Here is a 7,344-nt window from a genome sequence, read left to right as displayed (position 1 = left end):
TATATATATATATATATATATATATATATATATATATATATATATATATATATATATATATATATATATATATATATATATATATATATATATATATGCATGAATATGTGTATGATTATGCTGATAAACGAGCACAAAGTATACAAACATTAAGATCCAATCATCACAACTAGAAACTCGACTAATCTCAATAAGATGGGAACACCAATTGGAGAACCTGGTAGGGATGAAAATAAATCACCGAGGATATGAATCCTATCTTCAAATATTCTATTCCCTGGGAACAACACACAACCATGTACTCAAGGAAGACTGATGATATAACAATCCAAATCAAATGCTCAACTCTGGTTAGGGAAAGACATGAAGAACATGCATCCTGATAACATGAAATAATATCACATTCTAGGACTCGATTTAATTAATTTATATTATTATTTACTTCAATTTGCTTCATTTTATTCGATATTACTCGGTATTTTCTTTCTATTTATCTCAGGTAGTTTATTTGAAGCACAAGTGAAAAAGGAAGAAAAGGAGGTGCAAAAAGAAATGAAAAGAAGCAAATTCCACCAAGCCAAAGCCCAGCCCAAAAGCACAGGCGCTGCGCCTGTGACGAGCGTCACACAAGCTGTGACGAGCGTCACGCCATGTCTACTTGTGTTACGAGTGTAACACATGGTGTGACGGACGTCACACCATTCCCCTATATTTTTGGCTTCAGAAGCGCAACAAAGACGTTGAGGCCTATTGTTACGCTTGACCATTTGCAACGTGAAGACTCGTTACACGGAAGACCTTTGGAAACAGTTACAACAAGTGACCAATATAAATAGTAGTTTTTTTGGCAAACCCTACCTCTCTCTTCTTCGCCGTTTCTCTTTTTCGCGCTTTTTCTCTTCCAACAGTGCAAGCATATTTTACAGTCTTTATATTTTTTCCTTGGCAATTTCTATTTTCTTTTCCAGCAATTAATTAATTTTTCGCACAATAGTTTCTACACCGGAAACTATTGTGTATCTTTTACTAAATCTAACCTTACGTTAGACCCTAGATTTTTATTCCTTCACCTTTGTTTTCCTGTCCGATTGAAGAATTCAAGAACAAATCCAACCGGTCTGTGGTGGAGTGTTCAAAATTGCTATAAATTATTCAGGTTCTTTAATCATTGTTTGAATTTATATATTTTCTGCTTTACTGTTTATTTATATTATTTGCCTGAGATGGAATTATTTATGCATACTGATTATTTAGATCTGTTAAGCATGTCTGACTAATTTATTTTGGTATCGGTATGTAGAATAAGCGGAATGAAGGAATCAAAACTAAGTTGGTTTAATTACATTTAAAAATAAAATCACTCTTTTTACGGTCTCAATTTACAGGTTTAATAACAAGGTTTTGTACGAAAGTAAAAGACATAAAGAAGTTAAAATCAATAGAACGAGAGTTTGAGTTTTTGACTGGACAGTGTAAATTGGACATTAACTCTAGATCAGGGCGAGAGCAATTTTTAGAGTTAATTAAATTCTAATCTTTTTCAAAAAGTATTTTTAAAGGTTGAATGTGAGGACGAGAGTTAAGCATTTGAATTTAATTATATAACCTAAGTCAACAGAGCGAGAGTTTGAGACAAGGGTGTTTAAACGATTAGTGTTTTCTTAAAAAGAGTTTCTACGAATTCTATTGTTTTCAAAAAGTGGTTTTTGACTTAACTAATAAGTGACAGCTACGTTAATATAAAATCATAGTTTATTCAACAGAGCGAGAGTTTGAGATAAGACTTTTAATCAATAGTGTCAACTGAAAAGATTTATTTTAAAACCAAGAAACCAACGAAGAATTAATTCCCTAATTACGACGAACTGCATACCGATATCCGTTTAGTTGATATTTAATTTAGATCCTATTTTTAGTTTTAACTTTTCCCCAAACAATCAAAGTAGTACCCGCCTTAGCTTTACGAAGTAACCTTAGAAAATGGTATATCGATTCATAAGTCCCTGTGGGATCGATATCTTTTAAAACTACGCGATAGAACTGTGCACTTGCAGTTTGTACCCCAAATTCGACTCATAAAGTCGCGATCAAGTTTTTGGCGCCGTTGCCGGGGACTTTTATTTAGTCGATATCGTAACTCTTCTGTTACGCTGTAGAGACTAAGGCTTATTTTTCTTTTCTTTTCTTTCTTTCGTTGATTTGTATGCCACATACTCGCTCACAAGGCGAGCCGTTCTACTTACGAATCAACGATATCGAACTATATCTCCGAGTCTTACGACGAATTCGGGAATATCGTGCTGCAAACAATCTCCCTCCTGTCGAACTTCCTGATCTCAAAAATCTTCTTCCTTCGCCGATACCCGAGATGGCTGAACCAACTCGTGCTCTTCGAGATTACGCCGCTCCATCGCAAGATGAACCGCATTCGAGTATTGTTCCACCCGCAATCGAAGCAAACAACTTCGAACTTAAACCTTCACTGTTGCAGGCAGTGCAACAGAACCAATTCTCTGGAAATCCTACCGAGGATCCAAACCTTCATTTATCCGTATTTGTCCAATACGCTGATACTATTAAAGCTAACGGTGTCACTTCAGAGGCAATTCGACTTCGTCTTTTTTCCTTTCTCGTTAAGAGATAGCGCTAGAAGATGGCTCCAGTCTCTTCCTTCCAACTCAGTCACCACATGGAACGAGTTAAAGAAAGTCTTTCTTGCCCGATATTTTCCGCCGAGCAAAACAGCTATGTTAAGAGCCCAGATAAATGGATTTAAACAGAAAGATAACGAGTCTCTTTTCGAAGCATGGGAAAGATACAAAGACATGATGAGACTTTATCCACACCATGGTTTAGAGGACTGGTTAGTAATTCATACCTTCTATAATGGTCTCTTGTACAACACGAGGTTAACAATAGACGCCGCCGCAGGTGGTGCACTAATGAACAAACCTTATGCTGATGCTTACCAACTTATCAAAGGAAGCCTGGCTCAAAACCACTATCAGTGGGGAAGCGAACGAACAATGGTAGAAAAACCTCAAACGAAAATTGGCATGTACGAGATAAGTAACCTTGATCATGTTAACGTAAAAGTGGATGCTCTGGTCCAGAAAATTGAAAGTTTAAATGTATCACCTCCAGCCACCGTGGTTGCCATAACTCAGAATTGCGAAGTCTGTGGAATCCAAGGTCACACTCCTGCAGATTGTCAACTCCTAACAGGAATCCAAGCGGAGCAAGTAAACTATGCTCAAGGAAGCCCCTACTCGCATACCTATAACTCAAATTGGAAGAATCATCCAAATTTTTCATATAAGAGTAATAATGCTTTATACGCACCTGGACAATCTCCGAATCAAGCCCCAGCTATACCTCCGGGATATCAAAAGCCAATCCCATCTACACCTAACAATAACGCCCCTAGGAAATCCAACTTGGAAATCATGATGGAAAACTTTATAGCTTCTCAACAGCAAACCAATAAAGATTTCTTAAACCAGCATGTACACACTGGCGAACAAATTAAACAACTAGCAAGTAAAGTAGATGCCCTGGCTACCCATAACAAAATGCTGGAAACGCAAATATCACAAGTAGCTCAACAACAAGCGCCTACTGCTGCCCCAACTGGTACATTTCCTGGACAACCCCAACCTAACCCAAGAAGCCACGCTCACGCAATCATACTAAGAAGTGGAACGGAAGTGGAAGGACCGTCTGACCCAAGGATAGAAAACCAAAACTCTAAAAAGTCAACTAAGGAAGAAAATAAACCTAAGGAAAAGGAAGAGAGTAATAAGGAAACCGTAGAAAAGAAGGAACCTTATGTACCTCCACCACCTTATAAACCACCTATCCCTTACCCTCAAAGGCTTATTAAAACCAAAGATGCGGGCCAATTTAAAAAATTTGTTGACCTACTAAAACAATTAAACGTCACAATTCCGTTTACAGAAGCTATTACGCAGATGCCCTCATATGCCAAGTTCTTAAAAGATATTCTTTCTAATAAAAGGAAACTTGAAGATAGCGAAACAGTTACACTCACTGCTGAATGTAGCGCTATAATCCAGAATATGCCTCCTAAACTCAAAGACCCGGGTAGTTTCTCTACACCCTGTCACATAGGAAAATTTGTCATCGACAAAGCCTTATGCGATTTAGGAGCCGGTATTAGTGTTATGCCTTTATCCATATGCAAGAAACTGGAAATGGGAGAATTAAGACCAACTAAAATGTCTGTGCAACTAGCAGATCGTTCTGTTAGATATCCTGTAGGAATTCTTGAAAACATTCTCGTGCGCATAGGTCAATTCTACATTCCAACTGATTTTATAATTATGGACATTAGAGAAGATGAAGTTACACCCATTATACTGGGAAGACCGTTCTTAGCAACTGCCGGTGCGATCATAGACGTAAAACGAGGACGACTCACTTTCGAAGTAGGAGAAGAGAAAATTGAGTTCATTCTTTCCCAATTTTTGAAAGCACCTGCAATAGAAGATACATGTTACTTCATGGATATCATCGATGAATGCATAAAAGAAACAGAGTTAGAAAAAGACAAATCATCTGACTATCTTGCAGAAGACAAACTTAACCAATGTTTAGCAATAACACCGGACCCTACGCAATGCCTTAAGAAACCAACCCTAGACCTGAAAACACTTCCCAAAAATCTGAGATATGAATTCCTAGACTTAGAACTTGAACGGCCAGTGATAGTTAATGCAGACTTAGGAAGACTCGAAACAGAAAAACTCCTGCATATATTAAGAAAGTATCCAACCGCACTAGGATACAACATCACCGATCTTAAAGGAATAAGTCCATCTATTTGTATGCACCGCATCATGCTAGAAGAAGACTGTAAAACTTCTAGGGAACACCAGAGGAGACTAAACCCGATCCTGAGTGAGGTAGTGAAGAAGGAAATAACCAAGTTATTAGAGGCAGGTATCATATATCCTATATCTGATAGCAAATGGGTTAGTCCTGTACACGTAGTACCAAAGAAAGGAGGTATAACAGTTATTGAAAATGAAAAAGGAGAAACTATAACCAAACGAATCGAATCGGGATGGAGAATGTGCATTGACTATAGGAAACTAAACAAAGCAACCCGAAAAGATCATTTCCCTTTACCATTCATTGACCAGATGTTAGAACGATTAGCAAAATATTCTCATTTCTGCTATCTAGACGGTTACTCAGGCTTCTTTCAAATACCAATTCATCCTGATGACCAAGAAAAGACAACGTTCACGTGTCCTTTTGGTACCTTCGCTTATAGACGAATGTCGTTTGGCTTGTGTAATGCTCCTGAAACCTTCCAAAGGTGCATGATGGCAATATTCGCCGATTTTCTCGAAAACATCATGGAAGTATTTATGGATGACTTTTCCGTATGCGGACAAAGCTTTGAAGAATACCTTGAAAACCTAGAAAGAGTTCTAGAGCGATGTGTAAAAGTAAACCTAGTACTTAATTGGGAAAAATGCCACTTCATGGTACAAGAAGGAATTGTTTTAGGACACATCATCTCGAACAGAGGAATTGAAGTAGACAAAGCCGAAATAGAGGTAATCGAAAACCTTCAACCCCCGAAAACTGTGAGAGAAGTACGAAGCTTCTTAGGACATGCCGGTTTTTACCGACGATTCATTAAAGACTTCTCTAAAATAACTAAACCTTTAACTGGGCTATTGATGAAGGATGCTGAATTCATATTCGACAATAAATGTTTAGAAGTATTTCAAACGCTTAAACAAGCATTGATCTCCGCACCCATAATGCAGACACCAGATTGGAATGAACCATTCGAAATAATGTGTGATGCCAGTGATTACGCTGTAGGTGCTGTTTTAGGACAACGAAAGGATAAAAAGCTTCACGTTATATATTACGCAAGTAGAACTCTAGATGAAGCACAAATGAATTATGCCACAACCGAGAAGGAACTCCTAGCAGTAGTATTTGCGCTAGATAAATTTTGTTCTTACTTGGTCGGAGCCAAAATAATCATTTACACTGACCACGCTGCTATCAAATACCTCTTAACAAAAAAAGATGCTAAACCTAGACTCCTAAGGTGGATCCTGTTGCTACAAGAGTTCGATTTGGAAATCAAAGACAGGAAAGGAACTGAAAACGTAGTAGCAGATCACCTCTCTAGACTTGAGAACCTTGAACCGGAAAGAACATCAATTAACGATGATTTCTCGTACGATAAACTTATAGCTACTTTGGGAGAAAATAACGCTGATAAACAGGTAGAAACCACCTTAGCTATATCTGTTACACCATGGTACGCTGATCTCGTCAATTATTTAGCTGCTGGAATAGTTCCACCTACTTTATCCTACCAGCATAAGAAACGATTCTTCTATGACATAAAACACTATTACTGGGATGACCCCTTACTCTTTAAAAGAGGCCCCGATGGTATTTTCCGTCGGTGTATACCCGAAGAAGAGGTAGAAAATATCATCCAACACTGTCACTCCGCTCCTTATGGTGGACATGCAAGTACATCCAAGACCTGCTCTAAAATCCTACAAGCCGGTTTTTATTGGCCAAATATATGGAAGGATGTGCATGCGGCTATTAAGAAATGTGATAGATGTCAACGCACAGGAAACGTATCTAGACGTGACGAGATGCCACAAAAAGGCGTTTTGGAAGTAGAGATTTTCGACGTGTGGGGGATAGACTTCATGGGACCTTTTCCATCCTCTTTCGGTAATAAATACATACTCGTGGCAGTTGACTACGTATCAAAATGGATTGAAGCTATAGCTTCTCCAACAAATGACACACGAGTAGTAACTTGACTCTTTAAGAATATAATATTTCCAAGATTTGGTGTCCCAAGAATAGTAGTCAGTGATGGTGGATCGCATTTCATATCCAAGGTACTCGAAAAACTACTGTTTAAGTATGGCGTAAGGCATAGAGTTGCGACACCTTATCACCCTCAAACCAGTGGGCAAGTGGAAGTGTCTAACAGAGAAATCAAACAGATATTAGAAAAAACAGTCGCCACCTCAAGGAAAGACTGGTCATTGAAATTACCAGAAGCTTTATGGGCTTATCGAACTGCTTACAAAACTCCCATAGGGACAACCCCATTTAAGCTCATTTATGGAAAATCCTGCCACCTCCCGGTAGAATTAGAACATAAAGCCTATTGGGCTATTAAAAATCCAAATTTAAACTATAAGGCCGCTGGCGAAAAGAGAATCCTTGATATAAGCGAATTAGAGGAACTCAGAAGAGACGCTTACGAAAATGCCAGAATCTACAAAGAAAGAACAAAACAATGGCATGACAAGTGCA

The 7,344-nt window shown here is 38.2% G+C and overlaps 1 non-coding gene across 1 annotated transcript; it reads right to left on the bottom strand.

The window, feature by feature from the left end:
* Nucleotides 1–2,747: 2,747 nt before the first annotated feature.
* On the bottom strand, nt 2,748–2,854 carry LOC127133623 (small nucleolar RNA R71). The gene has a single exon (XR_007807576.1). It is a non-coding gene; the product is annotated as a small nucleolar RNA R71 (small nucleolar RNA).
* Nucleotides 2,855–7,344: the final 4,490 nt, after the last annotated feature.

This window comes from Lathyrus oleraceus, chromosome 3 (assembly GCF_024323335.1).
Source record: "Lathyrus oleraceus cultivar Zhongwan6 chromosome 3, CAAS_Psat_ZW6_1.0, whole genome shotgun sequence".
Classification (NCBI taxonomy): domain Eukaryota; kingdom Viridiplantae; phylum Streptophyta; class Magnoliopsida; order Fabales; family Fabaceae; genus Lathyrus; species Lathyrus oleraceus.
Note: the sequence above shows the minus strand (reverse complement) of the source record. Positions and strands in the feature narration are given on the sequence as shown.